Raw genomic sequence first — 19,588 nt, 5'->3', positions numbered from 1 at the left:
AGGTGAGTTGGACTAGATAATCTCTAGAGGTCCCTTCCAACCCCTACACAGACCTCTGATTCTGTGATATATATTTACTTTTGTAGATAACATTCCATTATTCTTAAAACAAAAAAAAAACCATTTTGATCATCTACACATAAACTAACAACATAAAATAAGTCTATTATCTAGTCAAATAACAACACTTTTAAACAAAGTTTCTATGACACAAATTTTGAAGAATGTTATTATTCTCAGTGTTAACGTAGTTTGCTTGACTCACATCACATTGAAATTGTTGGGATTTTTTTTATAATACTGCGTCAACTTTTAGCTTAATTACCTTGTTTCACAGAATAGTATCGAATGCTTTCTTTATGCATCTGCGTTGTGTTCAGAACACAGCAATAGGTACAAAAGAGAGAGCCTGAGACTATTTCTCTGTTATGGAAGCTGATAAAATAATTAAATACATTGGAAAGCTCTGAAAACAGAGAAGGTCTGTTGGAAGATGTAGAGATTTAAAGCTGTCTTGGACAGAGTGATTACAAAATGGTAGAGTTCTCAATTTTGGGTGAAGTTAGGAAGGGTAGCAGCAGAACTGCAACCTTGGACTTCAGGAGGGAAGACTTTGGATTGTTCAGAACACTGGTAAAGAGGGTCCTTTGAGATTCAGTCCTGAAGGGTAAAGGGGTCCAAGTAGGCAGGTTGCTCCTCAAGGAGGAAGCCTTAAAGGCACAAGAGCAGGTTATCCCTCCATGCCACAAAGTGAGCCAGAGGGGAACAAGACCAGTGTAGATGAACAGGGAATTTACCTCCTGTGAAAGAAGGGATAGACAACTCAGAGAGAGTACAAAGAACTTCTTTGTTGGGATATACAGGGAGAAAATTAGAAAGGCAAAATCCCATCTCCAACTCGTCTGTTTTTCTCCACTGGAGTAAATGAGAACAAAAAACTTATTACAAATAGGAGGGCTAAGGAGAATTTTCATGTCTGACTGGATATGATGGGGAACATAAACACTAAGGATAAGGAAAAGGCTGAGGTTCTCTATGCCTTCTTCACATCAGTCTTTAAAAGTCAGACCATCTACCCTTGGGGTACTCTACTTCCTGACCTGAAAGTCTTGAATGAGGAGCAGAATAAACCCCTAACAATTCAGATGGAACCAATCAGAGATGTACTGCTCAATCTGCACTGCCACAGGTCCATGGGGCCAGATAAGTTCTACCCAGGGGTGCTGAGGGAACTGGCAGAGGTGATTGCCAAGCCACTTTCCAAAATCTAACAGTGTTCCTGCTCAACTGGAGAGGTTCCAGAAGATGAGAGGCTTGTCAGTGTGACTCCCATGTAGAAGAAGGAGGAGTTGATGAACTACAGGCTCATCAGCCTGACCTTGGTGCCAGGGAAGGTTATGGAATAGATGATATTGAATAAGATGACATAGCATGTGCAAGATAGCTGAGGGAACAGGCCTAGCCAACATAGGCTCATAAAATGCAGGTTCAGAATAGAGTTTGAACAGACTGAACACTAGAGGGAATGGCCTCAAGTTGCACTGGAGGAGATGTAGGTTTGACATTATGAAGAACTTCCAGTCAGGCACTGAAACAGTTTGCCCATGGAAGTGGAGAACTCACTATCTCTGGAGGTGTACAAGAAACTTTTATATGTTGTACTGAAGGACATGGTTTAGTGGGAAATAATGATGATAGGTTGATGGTTGGACTGGATGATCTTAGAAGTCTTTTCCAACTTTGGTGATTCTGCGATTCTCTGATTCTCTGATCTAGTACCAACTCTTTGTTATAAGCAAGGACACCTCCCACTAGACTAGGTCACTTGAAACCCCATCCAGCCTGGCTTTGCATGCCTCCAGGGAGGGGACATCCAAAACACCTCTGGATGATGTGTTCCAGTATCTCACCACCCTAAGAGTAAAAAATTTCTTCCTAATATTTAGTCTAAATCTACCATCTCTTCCAGTTTTAATCCATTTCCCCTCATTCTGTTGCTTTATGCCCTTAAAAAAAGTCCATTTAAAAAATGTCTTAAAAAAAGGCCCCACTATAAGGTCCCCGCAATGCCTTTTCTTCTCCAGGCTGAAGAGCCCCAGCTCTCTCAGCCTGTCCTTGTACGGGGGGTGCTGCAGCCCTCTGATCATCTTCATGGCTCTCGTCTGGGACTCCAGCATCTTAATTCTTGTGTTGAGGGAACCAGAACTGGATATAGTTTACTACATAATGATATTGTCAATAGCCAAGAACATGATCACTGAAATCAGAATATGTAGAAAGGAATGGGTAAATTATGACATTCTGATGTTATACAACTGATGTTACACAATTCTCTTTTTTGCATTATTACAAAGATAAAGTCAAGTTAATTTAAAAAACGATGGGAAAAAAAAAAAGGATACAGAGCACTTAGTGGCAGAGGGATGACAGGGAACAGAGTTAAATAAGGAGAAATAAAAAAAAAAAAAAAAACGCAGATTTTCCTGGGAAAAAGGGAAGGCACAGTCAGAAACTGACTAAGATTAGCAAAGTCAATCAAAGTGTAAGGTAAATATACAACAGTTATTTGACAAATATTAGAATTATTTTGAATATTAGAATTATTATTATGATCAGTAATAATCTTCAGGCATTTGTTGTCACAGAAAGATTATCAAGGTAAATACCATGAGAACATTTATAAAGGGATGAGGCAAATTTATGGCAAATTAGTAAATCGTAGGACAATAGAAGGGATTATGTTGGAAGGTACATTGAAATCATCAGTTTTCAATACCTCTGCCCAGGACTCCATCCAACCTAGTGTGACAGAGCACTCCTTGCTCTCCTCCACCCAGCCTGCTCATTTTTACACAAGACCTACTGCATACACACAAGACCTAGTCCTTTGCCCTAATGACAATTAATATTTCGCTGTCAGTTCTTAGGTATATGATAACGGTCACCTGGTTCAATAGAACCAATTCTAAGTTATACGACATATAACACTATGCATATGATATCAAAGAAATTATTGGGCTTATATGAGACATTGACAGAATGCAGTTTGATATGGAAATATTCTTAAATTATGGGAAAACTTTCCCATAATAATGGGAAAATTTTCAATAAAATTACTATAAGTTAACAATGTAAACAAAAGTAGGACTTATGATTGGCTTCTTGAAGTGTTAGAGAGCTATAAAATCCTTTTTATAAAGAAGACACCTGGATTTTAGTTTTCCAAATACTTTCCAAATACCAAGTGCTTCCAAATACAAATTCCAAAACAGAATTTGAACATATTTCTGAGAAGTCTATATAGGTGAACTACCGTGTGTATATAAAGAAGCGTTTTAGGAATTGAAGAAACCTAATGATAAAGCTAAAAACACAGTTCCATGGGTAGCTAAATGTAACTTTGATGAAAGTAAAAAAGATATGTAGCATGCCTGCTCATGCCACTAAGATATGAAACTAGAAGTAAGCAACTCATTTAATAAATAGCGTTTTACTGTAATCTAGATGTTGGAAATTTAAGTACATTTAAACATGTAGGATTGTAGTATTGACACAAGATTAGATTAGCCTTTGGATATCTTTATTTATTTATTTATTTATTTATTTATTTTAATGTAAAGATCATTCAGAAAGGAAAAATAAATCAGCTTTGAGCTGGAGAAAAATGCAAAGTTAGGTACCACTCTTTTTTTCTCTTTTTTCATTTGGTTATCAGACTGTCAACTCAAAGAGACAGAAACCAGAAAGTTTCAGAATTTAGATGCAATACACATTGTTCTAAATTCAGAGAAGGGTGTTACATATGAATGTGATTTGCTGGTATACACTGCCACATTTGTTCATTTTTGAGATTTTTATCCCTTTAAAATCTGTGTTTTAGGATCACAATTTAAAATGAAATACAGATGAGAATTCACAGGAGTATTATAAACTCTTCAGCAAATTTGCAAAAATAAAATATGTTTCCCATACAGTGATACTTGTTTGTAGTTTTCTTCTTTAATTACCAAACAGTAACTAATTTCACTAGCGATGTGCATCCTCCTTTGTGGATGCAGATCTTTTCATCACTTCGTAATTTCATCACTTCGCAACTGTTCTCTTCTAAATGAAAAGGCCTGGCAGATAGGGAGGTAGAAATATTCTGAAGGAGTGTTTGCCATCCACTCGCAATACAAGCATGCTATCTCTAATATAATACATTCCACAGTTCTCTACATTACAGTATGGTTATTTTTCTTCGCTTAATTTCAACCAGAGCACTCTAAAGCAAAATGTATTTTCTTAATGTTACTACAGTATCAAAGTAAAATAAGTTTTAAGACACGTAGTCTGTCATTTCACAATGTAGATATTAGCTCCCATCCTTTCCTTCCATCATCAGAACAGAAGCTAGATATCTTAAGTCTCTGCCAAAGCAGAGGTCATTTGTCTATGCCCAAGTTCTGTACTAAGCATAAAGGAGAAAGCTTTAGCCATTTTTATTTTCCAAATTATATCTATCACAGAGAATAATACAGCTAAGAGCATTATTTAATCCTTGATGTATTCATCATTTCTTACATTATAAGCTCACCAAATCTCTTTGCTCTGGACTCCCTTCTGTAGCTTTTGTATGGACAAAAGTAAAATCCTTCCAAGGATTCATGTGCTGATTTCTCACATATTTTTTCTATTTCAAGAAAGCACAGATTATAACTTCCCTGTGAAGTGACCTAAAATATAGATGAAGCTTGCATTTTGTAACTCTCTTTCATACAGCCACTTTACCAAAGCTACATTATAGAGGTAGAAATTAATACCAGTAGATCCAACTAGGTAAGCAAATAAACACAGCTAGAATCAAAATGTTGGCAGTAACAGTGTTGCATGAACTTAGAAACAGAAGCAAACATTAGCAAATTCTGTAAAACTGAGTCACTTGAACATTCACTTTTAAGTTTTTTGGATAAAGATAGAGTTGTTTAAGTTGTTGCATATGATTTACAATTGGCAAGAGACATTATCATTAATTGGTATCAATTATTGTGTTGTGCTGTGAATAGCCTCTTTTTAGCAATGATTCCTGCTAAAAGCTAATGCGAAGTGTTCACTGATTTCCCATATAAGCATAAGACTTTCTTAAACCAGTTTCATTGTAAGCAGCTTGTAATTGGGAAGTACTATAGATTTGCAAAAGACCCACACACAGAAAAATGCAAACAGAAAAATACGCAGACATGCAAGAGTAAAATATTCTTTATCCTTCTAAATATCTGTTAGTTAGAAAATAAACTTTACATAGTTTATTCATTGCAAGGTATCACAATGCTTGTAAAAAGAGATCACTGATATTGTATGTCTAGATGCCAGATGTGAATTATTATTCTAGATAGTGATGATACAAAATGTTGTCTACCACTTTAAGTGTACATACAGTATCTTTTATGTATGGTCATTTAGGCTACTTTTCTATGCCACTGAGAAGGTTCTATTCACTTTGGAAAAAAATATTTAGATCTTTTTAATTCTGGTAAAAAATATTTAGTTATGCAGAATATTTCCTCAAATTCCACACTGACAGTTACCATAAAAGATGGAATATACGCACCAAGCTTACTATTTTTCTGTAAGAAGAGCATTTTATTTTTGGCTTGTAGGCTCACTAAAACTAAATGTGATATCAGGAAAGAAGTCACTCTCAAATCATACTGCTCTTGTCTTCCTCAAGAACTGCAGATATATGGATATGCATCAAGGAAGTGTCCTGTCATGCTGTTAATATTGCTGGAAAAGAGGTGAATGCTGAGATGAGATGAATGCAAGGCAAATAAATAAGGGAGGGATGAAATAATAATAATAATAATAATAAAAATCTATAAAGCTTAAGACTTCCAGCTAAACAAAATCCCTATAAACATTACAATTCCTGACAGCTGCAGGAGAAGTCATCTACAATGACAGTAGCCAGTAGTATACAATGCTAACCATGTAATTTACATCTTAGTGAAATTAAACAGAGTATAATGGTTTAGCTTCCAGGCAACAATACTATTAAATTTTCTGTAGCAGATTATGACATCATCTGAAAACCCAGGATACACTTTCAAGTCAGCTATTGTTCATAATATGTACTGCTTTTCAGGTTATTTTTCACTTAATTCATTGCAAGGACTGTATTTTTCAGTGACTGCATGTGACATGCAAAAGTACAGCTATAGAATATCTATTAGGCAAAGTAATGTCACTTGTTGAACAGAAGTGATGTTATTCTAAGACAAAAGCACACAGAGATAAATAAATTACTTGTTAACACTTAGACAATACTTTAAAATACTGATGATGTCTTCTCCTGACTTCTCTTATCCAAGATACTGTTTCTTTCATATGCTATGTGTTTTTGCCAATGCATGTTTCTGAAATATCTATTCTTTTAAAACCCTGCTGTGTTTAATTGCATACTAATTCATGCTGGCACAATGAAGAAGGAACTAAGGGATTAGGATGCAAGATACATGAAGGGACTGAGCACAAAATTTCAGGAGAGAAACCTAGATGGAAGTAAAAGCATGGATTTCCTCTCTTGATAGCAATACATAGAAGGGTATTCTATGATCAAAGCATCATTGCTTCGACTGATCAGGCTTTACTACTTTGATGTTCTGCCAGAAGTAGTTCTGTACCATGAATCAAAGAAGGTGTAGCAAACTGAACAGTCATGCAGTGGCAAGAGTAGCAATAAAAGTTTAGAGAGAAATAACATACACATAGCTACTTGTACAAGCAGTCATTGAACCTACCAAGAGAATTCCTCTTGTTTTGTTAAGGTTAATACTCAGAAGTGTATAAAATGAGCAGCATCTACCTCAATTGATTTGCCGTCTTCATCTACTGGGTTTATGACATATGTTGCTAAAGAAAATATGTATATGGTTCCAAATCGCACAAGTCTGTATCTCTTCATGCAGCAATATCCATGATGTGTTATCAGATTTTGCATGTACAACTTGAAACAGTTAACTGAATCACATAAAATTTCCCTTTACATTCATAATTAAAAGCTCAAATTAAACGTGGTGCTGATTTATTCTTATGCATAATTTTATATATATATACATGATATATTAGTATCTTTAAAATATTACATTATTTTGAAGATGTTAAAACTTGTTCTCCAGGTAATGAAGCCAAAAAATCAAAACAATTGCTTTTCCCCCTGTACCTTACTTTTATGTGATAAAATGTTACAGCTGCTTTAAAGAACAGCATGTTACAAACACATGGTGTGAATAAACTATGGAGGTGCTACAGGCAACATTTTCTTCTGATAATAGAAGGGCTATATTTTCTACATGTAAAATTTTCCTCTTGATTTTTGCATTTGCACACACCACCAAACAAAATAATTTCTAAGATGATTTTTGTTTTATTTCTCTGTGGAGTTTCAGGGTGACTTTACACTGAAAACATCTGGTAAAACTACTTATTATCAGTAAGCAGATAGTTTTTCTAAATTTTCTTTGAAAACTGAACATTCTGGCAATATCTTCTCTTTAAAGATTCAATCTTCTCTTTAAAGATTCATAATTCACTAAGCCACTTAGTGACAACAGTTATTATTATTTTTTTTCTCAAAATTTGAGAAAATATGCTTTCTGAGGCATTATTTTGTGATAAGACTCTGACTTATCTAAGGAGACCAGTGGTGGGTGTCACGCCAGCATCACTTTGTGAACTACTTTACATTTGAAAACATCAATGTGGAGGTGTTTTCCTTCGAAAGGGAGTGCTCAGGAGTATTTCTGGCAGTAGGTTTGGCCTGTGACCAAATAATTGATATGGGAGACTGGAGGATGATACCACTGTGTCCTGGGAAGGCAAAATACAATTTGGCATCCCCCTTCTTGCTCTTATCTGCTGGGAATGCCCAGAAGTTGGGAAAAAAGATATTCCTGCTAAGATCCAAAAGCCAGGAGCTATCAATCCAAAAACAACTGACTCCAACACTTTGGACTTATAAATAAGTTTATATTGTCATTAAGAAGGATGGAAGAAGTTGTTCTCAACTGGATGGAAGAAGTCGTTCTCAACTGAACAACATAACTTTCAATGACCTGACAATTCATCACTACTGGAGATCAGAATCTGAACTATGAGCTACGTTGGAATCTCAATGTAGGTCGGTGACTCTCTCTTCCTTTCTACAAAGAAATGAAGTTAACAGGTGAATCTGTCAATAGTTTGGTATATTTTTACATAGTATTCTGAAAATAAAGAAAGCTTCAAATTTAGCCATAGACCACTGGCAATTTGCAGTCACACTCACCAGTGTGATTGTTTGCTCTTGCCAAATTGTAATGTCACATACATATAATGTTTTTCTAGTTAACAGTAGTACCAGGGACATGAGCAGGTATATTCACATTCTTGTGTGCCTGAGATTCTATGTTATTAATGTGTTGACTTCTATTGAACGTGTTAAGAAATCACACCTTGTTAAGTAATCAACTACTGTTAATATTACTTGATGACTTACAGTCATGTTTCTACATGTCACAATCAGGAGAACTGTCCTCTCAGTTAGAAATATCCTGAAGATATGCTATAAGAAATATAAATATTAAGACCACAGCTAACCTAACAATAACCTTACCCTTTAGTTCTCACTGGATCTTCAGTGCTAATTGTCATGCTTAGCAAATCCTGTCCTACTGCACTATACCACTTGTTTGAAAAGATATGAACTAAATTTTCCAGCAAAAATAAAAAATAAATTGATCTGTGAACTAAACTGATTATTCTAAACTGCTCTTGATGGTTCAAGCAATTCAAAATACCTGTTTGTGCATCTTCTGGCATAAAGTCAGATTTCTAAAGCTCCAGAAAGCAGTATTATTTCAAGCATTTGAGTTTGCACAGGAGGTTGTGCAGGGAAGGCAGATGATGGGCTATTCTTATCTATTCCGAAAGCTGCAAGATGCAGCCCTCTGCTGAAAAATGATTCACCTTCTGCAATGGCCAGAATGAAGATGACACAGAGAAGGAAGGGTCAGAATTATTCCAGGAAGATCCGTGCACCCAAACAAATGTGCTGAAGAGTGAAAGAGCTACCCAAATATTTGATTGCAAGGAACTCAAGAATTTGGAAGTCACTCTAGGTACCGAGGGCAAACAGAGCTGTCCTATATGAAAGCATGCCTGGCTCAATTAAATTGTCGATCAAGTTGCCAGGAGTGTGAGAAAACTATCAGCTTAATATTTATGAACTGTGGAGATAAGTGGTTCCACATGAACATAACAGTATGCAACAAGTCCAAATGCAGGATGCTGCACTTGGGTTAGGGAAATGCTAGACATATGTGCAAACTGTGTGAAGAAATCATTGAGGACAGCACTGCAGGGAAGGACTTCATAGAATCACAAAGGAAGAGACCTCTGGAGATCATCTAGTCCAATCTCTCAGCCAAAGCAGGCTCCCCAGATCAGGTTGCAAAGGTAGGCATCCAGGTGTATCTCTCTCCAGAGAAGGAGACTCTACAACCTCTCTGGGCAGCCTGTTCCAGTTTAGAGTCTCCAGTGAAGAGACTCCCACGCACATTTGTGTGGAACTTCCTAGGCTTCAGTTTGTGACCATTTCCCTTTGTACTATTCCCACACACTTCTAAGAAAAGCCCAACCATGTCCTTTTGCCTCCCACTACTTAGATATTTATAGATGTGGATCAGATCCTCTCTGAGTCTTCTTTTTTCAAAGCTGAACAGGTCCAGGTCTCTCAACCTTTCCTCATAAGAGAGGTGTTCCATGTCCTTTATCATCCTTATAGCCCTCAGCTGGACTCTTTCCAGGAGATCCCTGTCATTTTTGTACCAAGGAGCCCAGAACTGAACACAATACTCCAGGTCGAGCCTTGCCAGGGCAGAGTAGAGGGGGAGAATTATATCCCTTGACCTGCTGGCCATGGTCTTTTTCATGCACGTCAGGATCCCATTGGCCTTCTTGGCCAGCCGGGCACACTTCTGAACATGAACATGCCCAGCCTGTTATCCACTAGGAAATCCAGGTCCCATTCCTCAGAACTCCTCTCCAGCAGGTCATTCCCAAACCTGTACCTGTGCATGCGGTTATTCCTCCCTAGGTGCAAGACTCTACGCTTGCTCTTGTTAAACCTCATCTGGTTTCTTTCTGCCCAACACTCTAGTCTGTCCATGTCTCGCTGAATGGCAGCACAGACTTCTGGCATGTCAGCCATTCCTCCCAGCTTTGTATCATCAACAAATTTGCTGAGGGAAGGACTCTATCCCCTTACCAAGGTTATTGATTAAGATGTTGTACAGGATGGTGTTCTTTGATAGCTTGAAGAATGTGTAGAGGAAAAGGAGCTGGGGGTGTTGGTTGATGCTCAGCTTAACATGTGCCGGCAGTGTGCCCAGGTGGCCAAGAAGGCCAAAGCATCCTGACCTGTATTAGAAATAGTGTAGCCAGCAGGAGCAGGGAGGTGATCATCCTCCTGTACTCAGCTCTGGTGCGGCCGCATCTCCAGTACTGTGTTCAGTTTTGGGCTTCTCACTACAAGAAGGACATTGAGGCCCTGGAGCGTGTTCAGAGAAGGGCAACAAAACTGGTGAGGGGTCTGGAGCACAAGTCTTATGAGGAGCGGCTGAGGGAGCTGGGATTGTTTAGTCTGGAGAAGAGGAGGCTCAGACGAGACCTTATTGCACTCTACCACTTCCTGAAGGGGGGTTGTGGTGAGGAGGGAGTGGGCCTCTTCTCCCTGATAAATAACGAGAGGACAAGAGGGAGTGGCCACAAGTTGTGCCAGGGAAGATTTAGATTAGATTTGAGGAAAAAATTTTTCTCTGAAAGAGTGGTCAGGCACTGGAATGGCCTGCCTAGGGAGGTGGTTGAGGCACCACCCCTAGTGCTGCTCAAGGAGCATTTAGATGATGTGCTAAGGGATTTGATTTAGTAGATTAGTGGGTAGGGATAGTGATAGGAGGATGGTTGGACTAGATGATCTTTTAGGTCCTTTCCAACCTAATGTATCTATGAATCTATGAATCTAGGACCATAAATGTTTCCATAAACCATTTATAGTTTGTTCTGTTTCAGATACTTAATCCCTGCGGAACACTGCTAAGTACAGGCTTTCAACTGGACTCTGTGCCACAGGCCTCTGAGCCCTGCCTGTCAGCCAGTTCTCATCCCACATCACCATCCAGTCATCTATTCCATGCCTTCTCAACTTTGTTATTGGGATGCTGTGGGAGGCAGTGTCAAGTGCCTTGCTGAAATCAAGGTTGGCTACATCCATTGCTCTCCCTCCATCCATCTCCAGACATTAATGACATCATAGAAGTCCATCAGGTTGGTTGAGCATGACCTTCCCCTGGTTAACTCATGCTGACTACTACTGGTAACTCTCTTTTCTTCCAACTGCCTGGAGACTTGGGAGTTCTGGCTGTTGAAAAACATATGACATGAGCCAGTGTTGTGTGCTGGCAGCCCAGAAAGCCAAATGAAATCTGGGCTGCATCAGAAGAGTGGTAGCAAGCATGGCAAGGCAGTGAATTGTTGTAAGGCTTTACTGTCATAGTTTTATGATTTTTTGTTATTGGTATTCCACAATGTAACATCATGTAGTGTACTGGGAGTTAAAGAGTTAATGCTCCAGTTCTGTAGATCCTCAATAGTACCAGTTATACTTGTCTCAGAAGAGAACAAGAACTGTAAAGTGAGGACTTTGTGTTACTTTGTGTCTTTTCATTTTCCATTCAGAGGGAAAGACAAAATTGTTGGCAAGTCACAAGATGCCTCTCTTTTCCCTGTAGGATTTTTCAGCAGTGTGTGAGCTCCCTAACTGCCTTGCCTTCAGTGTTATAGTAGGGCCTGCAGTTTTTATAACCTGTCTCATTTTATTTAATTTATTAGCTTCAATTCAAATTATATGTTATTATATTGAGTTATTTTGCATTCTAGCATCTTATTTAGTAAATTAGCTTTCCTCCTCAGGTTGTTGTTTCTGTTTTGTTTTCAGGCCCACCTCACTGCCTTTTCCATTTTCCCCTTCCTCTTTCCTGGGCACAGGTCAACAGGTACCCCCACCCCATTAGTCATGGAACCAGGCCAAACTGGCCCATAAACCATCAACTTTCACTTCGAGTACTGTATTCAGCTCTTGGGCCTCCAGTAAAAGAAAGATGTTCAGCTTCTAGTGTGAGTCCAGGAAAGGGCCAAAAGAAGATCAGAGGGCTGCAGTTGCACTCCTATGAAAAAATTGAGGGAGCTATGCTTGTTCAATCTCCAGGGAAACTTTTCTGAAAGTTTTCACTACTTGAAGCGAACTTAAAATAGAGACCAGCTGTTTACATATCTGACAGAGATAGAACAACGAGGAAAGGTATCAAATGAAAAGAGGAAATATTTAGATTAGATTTCACGAGGAAAATTTTTACTCAGGTGATGATGAACCACTAGAGCATTGCCCAGAGAAGATGTGGATGTCCAGTTCCTAGAGGTGTTCAAGGTCATTTTGCTTAGAGTAATGCACAACCTGATTAAAGCGTGGTAATCCTTTGAATGACAGGGAAGTTGGATCAAGATTGTCTTTACGGTCCATTTCAAATCAAACTGTTTTATGAAACTCTGATTTTCTCTCTCTCTCTCTATATATATATGTATATATATATTTTTTCCAGCTGCTACTAGTGTCCAAGTAACTGCAGGTAAAGCATGCATTCTTGTACTGTTACTATTTTTCTCAAGCTTAGTATAGTTTATGCATAGATATAAATGTAACTTTTGTAGAAAAGCATGCAATTCAGAAAAAGCAGAGGCTGTTGCAATCATGATAGCAATATCTCCAACTGATTATTATTCCTTATCTGAATTGAAATCAGAGTTAAACAGAAGTAGCACGCAAATTCCATGGATGAATATGAAATTCATGGCTGTTCCGCCCTTAACATTTGTCCATCCACATTTCCGTATAGTACCATATTCCACTTAATAACAGTAATTAATCTTTCAAAGAGGAGGAAAAACAATTACATTAACTCAGTTTACTGTAAGACTGGTAGTGTCTTTGTAACCTGCTGCATAAAGACAACTAGTCATTGAAAACTGTCTTATTAAAATAGAAAGTTAAAAATTGATAAGAGGCTGATGGGCAAATAACTCTTCCCATTATTGTCCATAAAATTGCTCTTAAGCTGGCTTAAGAGAGATCCAAAAGCAGAGGAATATAAACAGCAAAACCAATATTCATAAATGAAGCCCAAATATAAGAACATTTTTACCCTAAGTCTCCTAGTCATTTTCTTCCCTCAATGCAGTGGATACAACAGACTAATTCTGTGATTTTTTTTTTCTCCTATTTCATTTTTTTATAGCCTTTGATATTGAAGCTGATGTTTGCTAAAGTGAGTGAGTTGATTAATAGGTGTTTTATACATCTGGTATTTCCTTATGAAAGACTGGTAAACTTATTTCAATTATCATACCACCAGCAAGGATGCAATCTGTTCAAAATGGTTGTTTACGAATGGCTGCTTTGGGTAATGGCAGTTTTCTTAGTGTGGGAAATAAAATATAATATTATTAAACAAAGATATGTAGAACAGTGTGTCAACTTATCCATCTTCTTGATGTTTATAGGCTTAATTTTTTATAATGTTTATTTCATTTTATGGGGCTAAACATTGAAGTATCACTCATCTGAAAGGATCAATTTTTCCTGTTTGTTTGTTTTTGTTTTAATGTCTTCAAATATTAACATCCACGAATTCATGTGCAACTGGTACAGAAAACCATTGGTAGGAACTCTATCAATTCTGTTTAGGCATATGGGTTATAATGCGAGAGATAATGACCCAAGAATATGTTTCTGTTTCTTTGTTTGTTTGTTTAGGTGAGGTATGAAAGATTTTATCCACAAGGTTAAGGATGTTTTATCTGCTAGGTTTTGTTGTTGTTATTGTTGCTGTTTGCTTGTTTTATAGCAAACCGTCTGTAAAAAGTATCAAAATATTGCCTAATAGATAATCTCATAATAACTAGTAAGTGGGAAGGCACAAAGTACATTTGTAAGACTGTATAGATGAAAGGGAGGACAATCATGGTGTGAAAATTTTGCGCATAGAATAATCACCATGTATGTTAGATACATCAAATAGCATCAGAAAACACCAGAACACAAATTTAGCCTTCTATAATTCATAAAAAGCACCCTATTTTTGGAAGCAGGAACCATCATTTAATATATTTTTAGGCCTCATTAAATAATAATTGATGGCTACATATATCAGAATGTTTCCATAAACCATTTATAGTTTGTTCTGTTTCAGATACTTAAATATTTACTTCTGTAATGTGAAGATTTGTCTTCCTATTAAAACAATTTTGACAAACATGAGATAAAAGCATATTTCTTCAAATCATGAAAGAGTACTGAAGATATAAAGTCTTGTAGAAATGTTAAGAGCTTTAAAAATTAAAGAAGGAAGACAATTACACAGTTTCCAACTGTAGATATTCCTGCTGAGTGAAAATTTCATGCAACTGCCAGCATAGACTCCATTGCTTCTGAACAAACTAGTTCACATTTAAACAATATCAAAAGGGACTGCAGTGTTTCCTTTATTATCTTCCTTCTGATCCAGAAAAAATAAGTAGATTGACTAGTTTAATATCCCTTTTTATTTTCACCAGGGCAGTACATAATCTTGCATACTACCACTGATGTATCCTTTCTTAGAGCAATTGTCAGCTTTGACCATCACTGTAAAGCAGCTGTAGCTCTTCAGAGTAAATATAGTTGTAGTTCTGTAACTGCTTTGATATTAGCTCTCACATAACTTATTTGGCTCTTGTTAGGCTTTGGTTTCTCACCAGCACTAGAATATAAAACATTATCTGAGGATTTTTCATGAAGGACAGTAATTCTAGTTGTCTTGAACAGTCTGAAAAACTATACAATAAATAAATAAATAATGATAATTAAAAAAAAACCAAACAAAATACAGAACACCCTAAACATGTCCAGTAACTGAATTCTGCCTGTGAAAGTCTTAGATTTAGTTCCAGTTCTGCAAATTATTTCACACAGTTATAATGCACAGGTTTTATATGGCCCCACTTACTACACTAATGTGTTGCTAAACTGCAACTTTTCCTGAAAGGCTATCCAAAATGATATCCTTTTGATTGAGTGTTTTTGTTTGTTTGTTTGTTTGTTTTTCTGTTTTTTGTTTTTTAATGTGAAGTGAATGAGATGTTAGTTTTATATTGCATAGCCAAACATGCTGGAAGGGCAAAGAAGGAAGATAAATAAGACCATTTAAAAACAAGTAGTGAACTGAATTCATTGAACGTATTGGTTGAAACAATTCAATGAAGAAAAATACTAATTACATTATTAAAATCTAGATTGCAAGTAGTAATTAAAAGTACAGGTGCTTCGCAACCAGAAGTACTTTTGCTATAGAGTACAAGAGCATATTTGTTAAGTATTCTGGTGTATTGTTTTGACCTTTTTCAGGCACAACTGCCCGGATTGTCTATATAAATACATTTTTTAGAATGCTAACTTTAAAGATTCATACAGGATGAAAAAAAAAAAGAAAGAAAGAAAAAAAATCAAAGAAAGAAAAATTTCTGTTCAATTCAGTTAACAACTTTTACGATGTTTAAAAGGTCAAGAGTAAAGACTTTATGAGATGAAAATAAATACAGATATAGGTGTATATCATCAGGTATATGATTTGTATTCTGGTACTTCATCAGCTCAAAAGGATTAACTTCTGTCCCACAGGGACTTATCCTAAAAGACATGGGAGCATCAATTTTCATAATGTAGTATGTGAGCTAACCTTGCCTCATCCGGAAGGTCTTAAATTGTTAAATCCCTTAATTTTATCAAAAAACACAAATAGATGTTGGTTATAATAACTTGGGGACTACTTTTAATTATCCTGGAAAATGGGGTATAATTTTGCATAACCTGATTTATGTAGATTAGGATGCACCTTCATTTCTATTCCAATTTCAGCTTTTACACATGAAGATCTCCACTGTAATCATCTGATACTGATAAAAGGGAGAAATGAGACCAATGTACAGGAATTGACAAAAAGTTTATATCATGAGATATATTTATTTTTATAAAGAGGCATATGCGGATTCAGCATATTCATGTGGTCCTTCAGTATACTCTCTACAGCTGGAGAATAACAAAATCCTTTGGCTCAGTGTGCTATGAAAATGGGAGGGAAATACAATTTGCTGGTTCTGAAAGTTTCTACCTTGTGGTAAAGACACTGTGTTTCACAGCCTGGTATTTCTCTGCTGTGCGACAGTTCTGCTTTCATTTCTCAGTTATGTATATTGCTTTAATTCCCATTAGACCTGCATATAAATCACTGATACTACGAAAATTACAGGAAATCTGAACTGGATCTAACCAACTGGCCTCTGACCAATTCTGTATCACATCATTGCTCTGTGCCAGGAACAAAGAATTTACTCTCACTCTATAATGACCTATGGGCAGAAAGGCATACAAGAATTTGTGCACCATGATATGATTGTAGTAGGAACCTAGGCAGAAATACTGTCAAACATATATTTATTATTTTTCTTTCCAGAAATAAACATTGTTAGAAAGATTTAATCCTTTAAACATGTACTGCATAGATACTACCTTTGATTGAAATTTACTCTTGCTTGGGATTCTTTTCTGTGAAAAGTTATTTTTTTACAAAATAGTATCAGATTAATTTCCTGCATGACAGACTGTGTTCATCAAAACTCAATCTGCTCACTAATAACCAAATTCATGTGTGTTAATAAAGAAGATATCTATCACTGAAAAAGAAAGAAACAAACAAAACACTTCTCTTACACTTACATGTTTGGTTTTTTTAATCTTATAGTTCTTAATAATTATTCTTGAGAATAACCATAATGAAAATATTTTTATTATATGACGATTTTTTTTATAATTATCAAAGATCACGACTCAGGGCAGGGATTGTTCAGCTCTCTGTAAAAATGGTTAGAAAAGTACTGTTGATTTTCTATATCATATGCTGATAGATCTGCATTTCTATTAAAGTAGATTCAAAAAGTGTTTTAAAGCATCTGAATCAGATCAGAGGAAATGCTAATGTCTAGAATAGCAGCAGTACATACAGTGATTTCACAAAGTGGAAGTTTGTGCATAAAGGAATCCTTGGGCTATGAAAGAAAAATGTGTAAAATACATGTCTTACTTGAATAATAGAAATTTGAAAAACAAGAGGTAGATAAAAAAAGACCAAAATTACATCAAGTACAGCAACAAAAAGGAATGAGGAAAAATACATTTTTTGTCTATGGGAACGTTGAATCATAGCTTGTGTATGTGTCCCTGGTTATCTTCTATCTAGCATTTAAATCTATTGCAAACTTTTATCAGCATAGTAATTTTGTTCTGAACATTGGACATGTTGTAGAATGTAATCTATATTGCATAATTGCACAAAGCCATGAACATATCCTGAAGACATGAAGCCCCACAATGGAAGTTAAATATTATAAACACTGTCTAGCTTTGTTTTAAATGAGTTATTGATAGGGTAAGATTACTTAGTATAGTACTATACTCCAAATTACCACTATGGTACCAAATTTAGAAACTAACATCTAAGTTAAAAAAGTCTATTATTTTTCTTCAGAGAATTTCAAATGAATTTCTTAACACTGTGATGTAAATTAACAAGGGTTTCCAGCACTGAAAATGATCTTAATTATAATTATTGTGTAATTATAGATAAAATCTGTATTGTTGCAAATTTGTCTAGATAAAGCAGGCTTAGCACCACCCTTAGTCTGTAATACCTTCTATCTAGTCTGGCTTATAGGAAAATACTGAAGTCTGCCAAGAGAGAAGTATGTTGCATTGCCCACTCATTACAGCTCCTTAAAGATTTTCTGTCATCATGAGATTCAGACCATACTTAAAAAAAAGCATATGGGAAAATTTCAAGTATGGCATTATGATTTGGAATTATTAGCAAACTAAGAAACATGGTCATCTATTTCTACATAAATACTTTATTGAACAAATCACTTACAAGAAGTGGATCATAAACTTCGCTGTAAACAAACATAGTGAATTAATCACTAGACAAAAGTCATGAGGGATCATAAGTAAGCTAGTTGAATGAAGAAAATTAATTTCCTACCTCAACTTATTGAATTCCCACTCCTGTTAAAAAGAGAAAATAAAGAAGTTTTCTGAGAGGGAAGCAGAGAGGAATAATTTCTTTAGCAGATATTTCACTTACAACTACCCAACAATTTTGAGAATAAGGAAAATCACATCAACCAGAACTTTTCCCTTTTATCAACAGAACGAAGAAAAACATATATTTTTTATATTCCTTCAAATAGTCTCAACCTGCAGTAAGTCTTTGTAATTTATTAAAGTATTTTTGATGGCACCTGAAGCACACAAAATGAGACTTTTTTTTTTTTCCAACAGTGGGGAGAAAACATAGGAGAATCTGTGAAACAGTTTGAAAAATATGTAAGTTTCAATCTAAACATACTTCAGTATAGTCACCTGCCTGTAGTTTTATACTTATCTTAAAAACAGTGATAAAAAATAATAATTCTAGTCAATATTTTCCAGTCTGTAAGTTTTAGTCACAGTCTCTTTGTTAGTTGTCTTGATCTCCAGTTCCAAGATTCAATGAATTCTGGTGTTATTTTGGACCCTATTTCTACTATTACACTCACTGCACAGTAAATATTTTGCAAGTACTATGCCCATTGGAAAAGTTAGGACCAATGGTCAGGAAAGAGAAATTGTGAAATATAATTTCTAACAGAATATTTTTGGGTGTTAAATTTATTTAGTATAAAGTAAAATTCCACAAGATATCAAAAAAACTGAAAGAAATATTGACTATCAAAGATTGTCTACGTTATTAGATTAAGATTCTGGAAATTATTTTGTAAAAGGTTAAAATTACAAGAGCTTTAAGATGATAAAGAGGTGACCTCATCTAGCATACTGCCTACGTTCAGTTCAATATTTGGATCACAAAATTAGCAAACTGCTTTGCTTAATAAAGTTTAATAATATTAAACAATGTAAATGCTGTGGTTATCTAAGGAGCTATAAAAACTTCTAACATATTGATTCTACAACATCATCTTGTACTTACATTTGAATCTGTGTTTGTAGTATCAGTTTTCTTCCATGGCTTAATGTATCCTTAATACTTATATTCTTGTACCAATTATCTTAATTTCAGTGAAACTTAAATAGGTGGATATTATTAGCCATGCTAATTCTATGTAGGAAATTATTTGGGAAATTGCTCCATCTTTATTTTGTTTTACCAGAGTAAAATGATAGAGACTTTTTTTATTACTTAACTCATTCTCTCCCTCCAAGAACGCAAATCATTATGTTAATGCAGTGAGTTTAAATCCATGTATTTATTTATGTATTTATTGATATTCAGTTGAAGATCGTTAATGAGATAATGAAATACATGGAATACATTTGAAGATTTTATAATATTGTAGTAGAAAGATAAAATAGCGCAGATTGTGTGTTGAT

General features: G+C 35.7%; 1 protein-coding gene across 1 annotated transcript in view; it reads right to left on the bottom strand.

Moving 5' to 3' along the window:
- PTPRD (protein tyrosine phosphatase receptor type D) overlaps positions 1-18,215 on the bottom strand; it is a 568,194-nt gene extending 549,979 nt beyond the window's left edge. The window contains exon 1 of the mRNA XM_065744335.1: positions 18,201-18,215. The gene's annotated coding sequence lies outside the window, so the exon portion shown is untranslated. The remainder of the gene's footprint in view (positions 1-18,200) is intronic.
- Positions 18,216-19,588: the final 1,373 nt, after the last annotated feature.

Source organism: Cyrtonyx montezumae, unplaced genomic scaffold (assembly GCF_038088225.1).
Source record: "Cyrtonyx montezumae isolate F1298 unplaced genomic scaffold, pur_monq_1.0 scaffold_30, whole genome shotgun sequence".
NCBI classification, from domain to species: Eukaryota; Metazoa; Chordata; class Aves; order Galliformes; family Odontophoridae; genus Cyrtonyx; species Cyrtonyx montezumae.
This window is presented reverse-complemented; position numbering and strand designations above follow the sequence as displayed.